The sequence below is a fragment of the Ranitomeya imitator genome, chromosome 1 (genome assembly GCF_032444005.1).
Source record: "Ranitomeya imitator isolate aRanImi1 chromosome 1, aRanImi1.pri, whole genome shotgun sequence".
NCBI classification, from domain to species: Eukaryota; Metazoa; Chordata; class Amphibia; order Anura; family Dendrobatidae; genus Ranitomeya; species Ranitomeya imitator.
In genome coordinates, this window is record NC_091282.1 from 876,747,756 (window position 1) to 876,760,530 (window position 12,775).

Here is a 12,775-nt window from a genome sequence, read left to right on the forward strand (position 1 = left end):
AACAGTGTTTTTTTCAAAAATACAACAATCAGCCCAGCAAGTGATACATTGCTGGAATCAGGGTTTCTGTTATATGAAAACAGCATGATCTAGGGGCAGATTTTCTTTAAATGGTTAAAACATTAAGTTAGTTATTAATGGTACTGGCTCAGGCATATTGTGTTTTTCAGTCTTAGTTCCTCTTTTATGAGCAATTGCTATGGGTATAAGAATCGCAATCTAACCTCCCTCCCACTTTCTATTTTCTTTTTGTGAAACATTAGTACAACTCCTGGCAAAAATTATGTAATCACCGGCCTTGGAGGATGTTCATTCAGTTGTTTACTTTTTAGAAAAAAAGCAGATCACAGACATGGCACAAAACTAAAGTAATTTCAAATGGCAACTTTCTGGCTTTAAGAAATAAAAGAAATCAAGAACAAAAAATGTGGTAGTCAGTAATGGTTACGTTTTTTAACCAAGCATAGGGGAAAAATTATGGAGTCACTCAAATATGAGAGAAAAATTATGGAATTACCCTGTAAATTTTCATTCCCAAAACTAACACCTGCATCAAATTAGATCTGCTCGTTAGTCTGCATCTAAAAAGGAGTGATAACACTTTGCGCCAAGTGGACTGCCATGAATCATGGCTCCAACACGAGAGATGTCAATTGAAACAAAGGAGAGGATTATCAAATTCTTAAAATAGGGTAAATCATCATGCAATGTTGCAAAAGATGTTGGTTGTTCACAGTCAGCTGTGTCTAAAATCTGGACTAAATACAAACAACATGGAAAGGTTGTTAAAGGCAAACATACTGGTAGACTAAGGAAGACATCAAAGTGTCAAAACCAGAAACTAAAAGCAATATGTCTCCAAAACAGGAAATGCACAACAAAACAAATGAGGATCGAATGGGTGGAAACTGGAGTCAACGTCTGTGACCGAATTGTAAGAAACCGCCTAAAGGAAATAGGATTTACATACAGAAAAGCTAAACAAAAGCTATCATTAACACCCAAACAGAAAAAACAAGGTTACAATGGGCTAAGGAAAAGCAATCGTGGACTGGATGACTGGATGAAAGTCATATTCAGCGATTAATCACGAATCTGCATTGGGCAAGGTGATGATGCTGGAACTTTTGTTTGGTGCCGTTCCAATGAGATTTATAAAGATGACTGCCTGAAGAGAACATGCAAATTTCCACAGTCACTGATGATATGGGGCTGTATGTCAGGTAAAGGCACTGGGGAGATGGCTGCCATTACATCTTCAATAAATGCACAAGTTTATGTTGATATTTTGGACACTTTTCTTATCCCATCAATTGAAAGGATGTTTGGGGATGAAGAAATCATTTTTCAAGATGATAATGCATCCTGCCATAGAGCAAAAACTGTGAAAACATTCCTTGAAAGAAGACACATAAGGTCAATGTCATGGCCTGCAAATAGTCCGGATCTCAATCCAATCGAAAATCTTTGGTGGAAGTTGAAGAAAACTTTGACAACTATGACAAGGCTCCAACCTGCAAAGCTGATCTGGCAACAGCAATCAGAGAAAGTTGGAGCCAGATTGATGAAGAGTACTGTTTGACACTCATTAAGTCCATGCCTCAGAGACTGCAAGCTGTTATAAAAGCCAGAGGTGGTGCAACAAAATACTACTGATGTTTTCGAGAGTTTTTTTGTTGGTTTTTCATAATTCCATAATTTTTCCCCTCATAATTGAGTGATTCCATCATTTTTACCCTATGCTTGGTTAAAAAAAGCAACCATTACTGACCAGTGACTACCACATTTTTTGTTCTTGATTTCTTTAAGTGTTTCTTAAAGCCAGAAAGTTGCCATTTGAAATGACTTTAGTGCCATGTCTGTGATCTGCTTTTTTTTCTACAAAATTAAACAACTGAATGAACATCCTCCAAGGCCGGTGATTGCATAATTTTTGTCAGGGGTTGTAGATCATTTATCTTGTCGTAAATAATGCAGACAGTTTTACATATGGGTGGCCACCAAGCTCAACGGGCCCATGAAGAAGAATTGTACGATGCCTTCTTGATCTCCAGCAGCAGAATATGCAGTCATTGTGAGGTATGGATGACAATGAGCATAGCCCCTTACTAGTTGTGATGGGAGCACCTTCAAGGAGATTTCTGATTTCAGAAAACCTCTGTCCTCAGGCATAGTTTGTATATAAACAGACTGTGCTTTAATCATCCTTCCCAGGTCCAGTGCTGAGTCTCTGTCGTTGCATCGCTGCAGTCATTGAGTCACTCAGCTCAGTGGCTTTGAGCGGTGTGTGCTGCAGAAACCTGCGAGTGATGTGATTGGCAACTATCCTCTACAGAATTACATCTACATGAAATACTGCTATTATATCTCAGTAGTTTATCCAGAGACACAGAACCATTGTCATTTCCAACGACCAATATGATAACACTGGAGTAGCAGATACCTGTCTTCCTTGTCAGGCTTCACAGTGGTATAAATAGAATATTGTCCCTGCTTTTATCATTTTTAGCTCTATTACATATATCTATCCATTGATCCATACATTGATCCATACTTTTACACAGGACTGCTGTCATATCTTCTACATTCAGTTTATCTAATGGCTATTGCAGAGAACTAAATACAGTTCCATAGAGTTTATATGCATTCTTTACTAGCACATTGTGAATAAGAAAAATGGTGTAAAAATATTTTCCAATACATAGAACAAACAAACACATGATTAGTCTGTGAAATCAATTGATTTAGCAAAAAAAAAAAACTAAATCAAATATCCATTGTATAAATATATATATAAATATATATATATATATATATATATGTGTATATATATATATATATATATATATATACATATATATATATATATTTTCAATTTCCGACCCTTCACCCTAGTTAGTGAACAGCCTTTCTCTGACAAGTTAGTAAGTCATGCTGGCCCGTACTTGCAGGTTGCCATTATAGTCCACCTGGCTTATTATAGGATCCCACAGTCGTCCTGCCACACACTCACCTCCTCTGTACAGAACGCTGGTGCTTCCCTGCAAGCCCTGTGTGGACATCAGATGAAGTCTCTCAGTGTCATCACTCTTCCCTCAGGGCACAGTCTGACAGAAGGAAAGCAATGATTCCTTACTCTGTAACACATGGTGCACTGTCACTGACTGCTCTATCATCTCCCTCCCCCTGTGAAAGACACCCCTGGCTGGGAGGTGGCAGCCCTGGGTGTGGTACGGCACTATTGTCACCCATGGGAGTTGAAAAGATGAGACGCTGGTGGGATTAGGAAGAAACTGAGGTATCTTGTCCTGCTGAAAAATGAGAACAAGAAGTCTCTTCTCACACTGGCAGTAATAAGGGCCTCGCGTGACATATGGACGATTTATTATAGTCTAATTTTTCTAATATATGTCATGTATTTATATGTTTGGTTTAATAAATGATTACAAGCAGTACGGCTACTTAAGTGGATTTACCTATGATTCAAGAATTTATTGCTTCATATCCAGCAAATTATGTCCCCTCAGATTATAAGGCTGCTGTAAATTATATTTATTGCAGGCCTGAATCTTATTAGAGGAACTCTGCAGCTTCTAAAGAGTGCACGTCCAAGAAGAACCCTACAGTTGTGCTCAAAAGTTTACATACAGTAGGGGAAAAAGTATTTAGTCAGCCATCAATTGTGCAAGTTCTCCCATTTAAAAAGTTGAGAGAGGCCTGTTATTGACCATAACTATGAGAGTCAAAATGAGAAAACAAATCCAGAAAATCAACTTGTCTGATTTGGCAAGATTTATTTTGCAAATTACAGTGGAAAATAGGTATTTGGTCACCTAAAAACATGCTAGATTTCTGGCTCTCACAGACTTGTAACTTCTTCTTTAAGAAGCTCCTCTGTCCTCCACTCATTACCTGTAGTAATGGCACCTGTTTGAACTTGTTATCAGTATAAAATATACTTGTCCACAACTACAAAGAGTCATGTTCTAAGCTCCACTATGGTGAAGACCAAAGAGCTGTTGAAGGACACCAGATACAAGGTTGCAGCCCTGCATCAGGCTGGTAAGACTGAATCTGCAATAGGCAAGCAGCTTCGTATGATGAAATCAACAGTGGGAGCAATAATAAGAAAATGGAAGATATACAAGACCACTGATAATCTCCCTCGATCTGGAGCTCCATGCAAGATCTCACCCGTGGGGTCAAAATGATTACAAGGACGGTGAGCAAAAATATCAGAACCACACGGGGGACCTAGTGAATGACCTGCATAGAGCTGGGACCACTGTAACAAAAGTTACCATCAGTAACATACTACACTGCCAGGGACTCAGATTATGCAGTGCCAGATATGTCCCCCTGCTTAAGCCAGTACATGTCCAGGCCCATCTGAAGTTTTCTAGAGAGCATTTGGATTATCCAGAAGAGTATTGGGAGAATATCATATGGTCTGATGAAACCAAAGTAACTATTTGGTAGAAACAAAACTCGATGTGTATGGAGGAGACAGAATGCTGGGTTGAAAGAACACCATACATACTATGAAGCATGAGGGTGATAACATCATGCTTTGGGGCTCTTTCTCTGCAAAGGGACCAGGACAACTGATCCATTTACATGAAAGAATGAAACGGGCCATGTATCATGAGATTTTGAGTGCAAACCTCCTTCCATCAGCAAGGGCATTGAAGATTTGAAGATGAAATGTGGATGGGTCTTTCAGCATGATAATGATCCCAAGCACACCACCAGGGCAACGAAGGAGTGGCTTCATAAGAAGCATATGAAGGTACTGGAGTGGCCTAGATAGTCTCCAGATCTCATTCCTATAGAAAACCTTTGGAGGGAGTTGACCAACAGTGTGTGCCAACCTTGTGAAGACTTACAGAAAACGTTTGACCTCTGTGATTGCCAACAAATTATATATAGCAAAATATTGAGATGAACTTTTGTTAATGACCAAATACTTATTTTCCACAATAATTTGCTAAATAAATCTTGCCAGATCAGATAAGGTGGTTTTCTCATTTTGACTCTCATAGTTGTTGTCTACCTATGATGTCAATTACAGGCTTCTTTCATCTTTTTAAGTGGGAGCACAATTGGTGGCTGACTAAATACTTTTTTCCCCACTGTACCCCGGTAGAATTTTTGCTTTCTTGGCCTTTTTTTCAGAGACTATGAATGATAGCACCAAAACTTTTTCTCCACTCATGGTTAGTGGTTGGCTGAAGCCATTTATTGTCAAACTACTGTGTTTTCTCCTTTTAAATCATAATGACAACCGAAAACATCTAAATGACCATGATCAAAAGTTTACATACCCCCATTTCTTAATACTGTGTATTGTCCCCTCTAACATCAATGACAGCTTGAAGTCTTTTGTGGTTGTTGTCAATGAGGTTCTTTTTTTTTCATATGGTAAAGCTGCCTACTCTTCTTGGCAAAAAGCCCCCAGTTCCTGTTAAATTCCTGGGCTGTCTAGCATGAACTGCATGCTTGAGATCTCCCCAGAGTGGCTAAATGATATTGAGGTTAGGAGACTGAGATGGCCACTCCAGAACCTTAACTTTGTTCAGCTGTAGCCAATGACAGGTTGACTTGGCTTTGTGTTTTGGATCGTTGTCATGTTGGAAAGTCCAAGTAAGTCCCATGTGCAGCTTCTGGGCTGATGATTGCAAATGCCACAAAGTATCTCGCCTACAATACGCAAAACAGCACAGAGACAAGCCTCAAAACTTCTGGAACAAGGAGTGATGAGACCAATATTGAACTTTTTGGCCATAATCATAAACGTTACATATGGAGAGAGGTCAACAAGGCCTATGATGAAAGGAACACCTTTCCTACTGTAAAGCACCGAGGTGGATGCTGATATTTTAGGGATTTTTGAGCTACAAAGGCACAGGAAACTTGGTCAAAGTTGAAGGAAAGATAAATACAGCACATTATCAGCAAATACTGGAGGCAAATTTGCAATTCTCAGCCCAGAAGCTGCGCATGGGATGTACTTGAATGTTCCAAGATGACAACGATCCAAAACACAAGGTCAAGTCGAACTGTCATTGTCTATAACAGAACAAAGTAAAGGTTCTGGAGTGGCCATCTCAGTCTTCTGACCTCAATATCATTGAGCCACTCTGTGGAGATGTCAAGCGTGCAGTTAATGCTAGACAGCCCAGGAATTTACAGGAACTGGAGGCTTTTTACTAGAAGAGGGGGCAGCTTTACTGTTAGAATCTGTTTAGTTTGTTACTATCCGACATTTTCTTGTGGAGTTCTGGCTGCTGGTCTTTTTCCTCTGGTGCTGGGTTTGTCTTGGGTCAGGTGTTTGATTCACTCTTTATTAACCAGCACCTGCCTCCCAGTCCTTGCTGGACAACAGTGTTAATGTGCTTGAGCTCCAGCTTGGTGCTTTGCTTAGTGATCTGTGTGTTATTTGTGCAGTACTAGTACCTCTGGTTCAGCTAGCCTTAGTTTCTGTTTTCTATTGGTTTCTGCAGCCTTCTCTGTGTTTTCTACTAGGAGGTGACCCGTTTTTGTAACCAGTCCTTAGTTCTTTTAGGGAACCCCTTCCCTTTATCTATAGGTCTTTGCTTGAGAATAACCTAGGATCGTCGGTGGGTCTGTTCGCAAGGAATGGGTCGCCCACTCCATCGTAGGGTTTCAGCCTAGTGATAGTGCAGGGTCAGTTTTCCCCCTTCTACCTTAGTCCTGTGTTGCAGATCCGTAACATTTACCATCTGAGAAAATAACTTCATCCACAATTATCACAAAAGATTTCAAGCTGTCATTGATGTTAGAGGGGGCAATACATGGTATAAAGAAATGGGGTATGTAAACTTTTGATCAGAGTCATTTGGATGTTTTGGGTTGTCATTATGATTTAAAAAGAGAAAACACAGTAGTTTGACAATGAATGGCTTCAACCAACCACTAAACATGAGTGGAGAAAAAGTTTTGGTGTTATCATTAATATTCTCTGAAAAAAGGCCAAGAAAGCAAAAATTCTGCTGGGATATGTAAACTTTTGAGCAAAACTGTATATCATAATATCATAGCCCTATGTTTGCATACTCTTAGGTTTAAATCATGAAAACTAATATTTATCTTTTATGTAACGCTGGTGGGAGCCCATGGATTGCTCCCAGATCCCGGAAGGGTTAAATGTGCTTTATGTACTTCTATGTGGTACAGGTAGATACCCCATGGAGCTGCAGTTAGCTGGGATAGGGTTAACTGAAGTGGCCAGCCCAGATGGGAGGGGGCACTGAGTGTTAGAGGCAGGAGGTGACAAGTCAGTTAATGGGAGGGCAGGAGTGCATATGCATCACGAATAGTGGGCTGCTAGGAACGGCGTGAGCTCAATAATCGGGACAGCAGATTGCTGTAAATACCTTCAGTGTGATTCCGCCTAATGGCCAAAGGCAACCTTGAGATGGACATCAGGGAGTCATGGCCCAGGGTACACTCAGCTTGTGAAGCTAGATGAAAAAATGGACTCAGACTGCATAGGGCTGAAGGTATTGCAATCCAAAAATGCTGCTAGAGGTGATGAAGATCCACAAGGGTTAGGAAAGCCAGAAAGGCGGATATGCCAACTATCCCGAGAACCAGGGCTAAAGTTGTATCCGGTGCCTGTGGGAAAGATAACTATCCATTGGGCTTTATCCTTTAAACCCGTTTGTAAATACTGCACAGACTGCCATTCTCTAAGTAAAAGTTTGGTTTTTGTAACTACGTGTGTCCTGGACTGCTTGCAGCCCTGGTTCCAGAAGAGTCATTCCTGGACTTGGAAAGGGCCTGCTGGCCAAGAGTAAGTGGGAAGCACCACATATACAGCAGCATACCAGGACTGAGACACCCCTTGTCTGTAGGACGCCAGAGCGAGTGGGAACCAAAGCTCGCCCACGACTACCTCGCTTGGGCATTTAACACTTACACAGGTTCCATGTAATCTATGTTTTAAGCACATTGTTCAGAACATCAACAATATCTACTACTAAAAGCAATTTTTCCTTCAAATGTGTCCAGATTACTGTATATACTCGAGTATAAGCCAACCCGAATATAATCCGACCCCCCTAATTTTGCTACAAAAAACTGGGAAAACTTAATGACTCGAGTATAAGCCTAGGGTGGAAAATGCAGCAGCTACCGGTAAATGTCAAAAGTAAAAATAGATACCAATAAAAGTAAAATTAATTGAGACATCAGTAGGTTAAATGTTTTTGAATATCCATATTGAATCAGGAGCTCCATATAATGCTTCATAAAGTTTGATGGGTCCCATTAAATGCTCTATATTAAAATATGTCCCATGTAATCCTGCATAAAGGGTAATAAGGGCCCCATAAGATGCTCCATACAGACACTTGCCCCTTATAGTGCTGCACAATCGTTATGGCCCCATTCAGATGCTCCATACAGTCACTGTCCCTTATAGTGCTGCACAATCGTTATGGCCCCATACAGATGCTCCATACATTCACTGCCCCTTATAGTGCTGCACAATCGTTATGGCCCCATAAGATGCTCCATACATTCACTGACCCTTATAGTGCTGCACAATCGTTATGGCCCCATACAGATGCTCCATACAGTCACTGCCCCTTATAGTGCTGCACAATCGTTATGGCCCCATACAGATGCTCCATACAGTCACTTGCCCCATTTGCTGTGGCTGCGATAAAAAAAAATCATATACTCACCTCTCCGTCGCTCAGGACCCCGGCACTTTTACCTGTTCCTCGTTTGGGTGCGGCTCCGTCTAGCACTGACGTTCAGCAGAGGGTGCGCACTGACTACGTCATCGCGCCCTCTGACCTAAGCGTCACAGCCAGAGGATGCTGATGACGGAGCCGCACCGGAATGAGGAGAGGTAAATATCACGCAGCGCTGCGCTCCCCCTCCCCGTATACTTACCTGCTCCTGGCGCGGTGTAGTCCCTACTTCCCCGGCATTGCATATTCTTCCTGTACTGAGCGGTCACCGCTATTGCTTATTACAGTAATGAATATGCGGCTCCACCCCTATGGGAGGTGGAGCTGCATATTCATTACTGTAATGAGCGGTACCATGTGACCGCTCAGTACAGGAAGAATATGCAGCGCTGGAAGAAGCAGGGACGCGCAGAAACCGCACCAGGAGTAGGTAAGTATAATTAGATAGCCCCTGCTCCCCCTCCCCTGCCGACCCCTGCGTATGACTCGAGTATAAGCCGAGAGGGGGACTTTCAGCCCAAAAAAATGGGCTGAAAATCTTGGCTTATACTCGAGTATATACGGTATTTCATTTATAATTTATTATATCAAAATACTAGTGACTCAGAAGCTTGCATACAACAAGTTGACTTTGCCTTTGAAGGGAATCTGTTAACAGGTTTCTGCTATTTAATCTGAAGACAGCATGAGGTAGGGGTTAAAACACAGAATTCAGCAATGCCTCTCTTTATCAAGCTCCATTATTTTGTTTGCATGTAATGATTGTTTAAGGATGAGGAGCTTTTCATTACGGGATACCGTAGCGCGTGCATGATAGTTCAACACTCCCCCTCCTGTGATAGGCAGCTCACTGTCTATAAACATTGTATATACAGAGTCTGATGTGGGCGGGGTTAGCTTCCTCAGCTCTTCTTCAATACTTAATCTAAAAACTCTGATTGTTTGAGAAAGGTTGCACTCAGTAATCTAAATGATACAACATTAGATTCATCTTCTCTTTTCTTACATCAGGCTGCTCTCATGTAAGGTAACAAAAACTTGCTATCAGATTCCCTTTAACCCCTTTACCCCCAAGGGTGGTTTGCACGTCAATGACCAGGCCAATTTTTACAATTCTGACCACTGTCCCTTTATGAGGTTATAACTCCGAAACGCTTCAATGGATCCTGGTGATTCTGACACTGTTTTCTCGTGACATATTGTACTTCATGATAGTGGTAAAATTTCTTTGATAGTACCTGCGTTTATTTGTGAAAAAAATGGAAATTTGGCGAAAATTTTGAAAATTTCGCAATTTTCAAACTTTGAATTTTTATGCAATTAAATCACAGAGATATGTCACACAAAATACTTAATAAGTAACATTTCCCACATGTCTCCTTTACATCAGCATAATTTTGGAACCAAATTTTTTTTTTGTTAGGGAGTTATAAGGGTTAAAAGTTGACCAGCAATTTCTCATTTTTACAACACCATTTTTTTTAGGGACCACGTCTCATTTGAAGTCATTTTGAGGGGTCTATATGATAGAAAATGCCCAAGTGTGACACCATTCTAAAAACTGCACCCCTCAAGGTGCTCAAAACCACATTCAAGAAGTTTATTAACCCTTCAGGTGTTTAATAGGAATTTTTGGAATGTTTAAATAAAAATGAACATTTAACTTTTTTACACAAAAAATTTACTTCAGCTCCAATTTGTTTTATTTTACCAAGGGTAACAGGAAAAAATGGACCCCAAAAGTTGTTGTCCAATTTGTCCTGAGTACGCTGATACCCCATATGTGGCAGTAAACCACTGTTTGGGCGCATGGGAGAGCTCGGAAGGGAAGGAGCGCCGTTTGACTTTTCAATGCAAAATTGACAGGAATTGAGATGGGACGCCATGTTGCGTTTGGAGAGCCCCTGATGTGCCTAAACATTGAAACCCCCCACAAGTGACACCATTTTGGAAAGTAGACCCCCTAAGGAACTTATCTGGATGTGTGGTGAGCACTTTGACCCACCAAGTGCTTCACAGAAGTTTATAATGCAGAACCGTAAAAATAAAAAATCATATTTTTTCACAAAAATTATATTTTTGCCCCCAATTTTTTATTTTTCCAAGGGTAAGAGAAGAAATTGGACCTCAAAAGTTGTTGTCCAATTTGTCCTGAGTACGCTGATACCCCATATGTGGCAGTAAACCACTGTTTGGGCGCATGGGAGAGCTCGGAAGGGAAGGAGCGCCGTTTGACTTTTCAATGCAAAATTGACAGGAATTGAGATGGGACGCCATGTTGCGTTTGGAGAGCCACTGATGTGCCTAAACATTGAAACCCCCCACAAGTGACACCATTTTGGAAAGTAGACCCCCTAAGGAACTTATCTGGATGTGTGGTGAGCACTTTGACCCACCAAGGGCTTCACAGAAGTTTATAATGCAGAGCCATAAAAATAAAACAACATTTTTTTCCCACAAAAATTATTTTTTAGCCCCCAGTTTTGTATTTTCCCTAGGGTAACAGGAGAAATTGGACCCCAAAAGTTGTTGTTCAATTTGTCCTGAGTACACTGATACCCCATATGTGGGGGGGAACCACCGTTTGGGCGCATGGGAGGGCTCGGAAGGGAAGGAGCGCCATTTGGAACGCAGACTTAGATGGAATGGTCTGCAGGCGTCACATTGCATTTGCAGAGCCCCTAATGTACCTAAACAGTAGAAACCCCCCACAAGTGACACCACTTTGGAAAGTAGACCCCCTAAGGAACTCATCTTGATGTGTTGTGAGAGCTTTGAACCCCCAAGTATTTCACTACAGTTTATAACGCAGAGCCGTGCAAATAAAAAATTTTTTTTTTCCACAAAAATTATATTTTAGCCTTCAGTTTTGTATTTTTCCAAGGTTAGCAGGAGAAATTGGACCCTAAATGTTGTTGTCCAATTTGTCCTGAGTACGCTGATACCCGATATGTGGGGGTGAACCACCGTTTGGGCGCATGGGAGGGCTCGGAAGGGAAGGAGCATCATTTGGAATGCAGACTTAGATGGATTGGTCTGCAGGCGTCACATTGCGTTTGCAGAGCCCCTAATGTACCTAAACAGTAGAAACCCCCCACAAGTGACCCCATATTGGAAACTAGACCCCTCAATGAACTTATCTAGATGTGTTGTGAGAACTTTGAACCCCCAAGTGTTTCACTACAGTTTATAACGCAGAGCCGTGAAAATAAAAAATCTTTTTGTTTTCCCACAAAAATTATTTTTTAGCCCCCAGTTTTGTATTTTCCCAAGGGTAACAGGAGAAATTGGTCCACAAAAGTTGTTGTCCAATTTGTCCTGAGTACGCTGATACCCCATATGTGAGGGTAAACCCCTGTTTGGGCACACAGGAGAGCTCGGAACGGAAGGAGCACTGTTTTACTTTTTCAACGCAGAATTGGCTGGAATTGAGATCGGACGCCATGTCGTGTTTGGAGAGACCCTGATGTGCCGAAACAGTGGAAACCCCCCAATTATAACTGAAACCCTAATCTAAACACACCCCTAACCCTAATTCCAACGGTAACCCTAACCACACCTCTAACCCTGACACACCCCTAACCCTAATCCCAATCCTATTCCCAACTGTAAATGTAATCTAAACCCTAACCCTAACTTTAGCCCCAACCCTAACTGTAGCCCCAACCCTAACCCTAGCCCTAATCCTAGCCCTAACCCTAACCCTAGCCCTAACCCTAGCCCTAACCCTAACCCTAGCCCTAACCCTAGCCCTAACCCTAACCCTAGCCCTAACCCTAACCCTAGCCCTAACCCTAGCCCTAACCCTAGCCCTAGCCCTAACCCTAGCCCTAACCCTAGCCCTAATGGGAAAATGGAAATAAATACTTTTTTTTTTATTTTTCCCTAACTAAGGGGGTGATGAAGGGGGGTTTGATTTACTTTTATAGCGAGTTTTTTAGCGGATTTTTATGATTGGCAGCTGTCACACACTGAAAGACCCTTTTTATTGCAAAAAATATTTTTTGCAATACCACATTTTGAGAGCTATAATTTTTCCATATTTTGGTCCA

The 12,775-nt window shown here is 41.3% G+C and overlaps 1 protein-coding gene across 1 annotated transcript in view; it reads right to left on the reverse strand.

Moving 5' to 3' along the window:
- Nucleotides 1–3,156, reverse strand: part of PRKG2 (protein kinase cGMP-dependent 2) — a 179,619-nt gene extending 176,463 nt beyond the window's left edge. The window contains exon 1 of the mRNA XM_069742823.1: nt 3,014–3,156. The gene's annotated coding sequence lies outside the window, so the exon portion shown is untranslated. The remainder of the gene's footprint in view (nt 1–3,013) is intronic.
- Between the last annotated feature and the right edge of the window lie 9,619 nt (nt 3,157–12,775).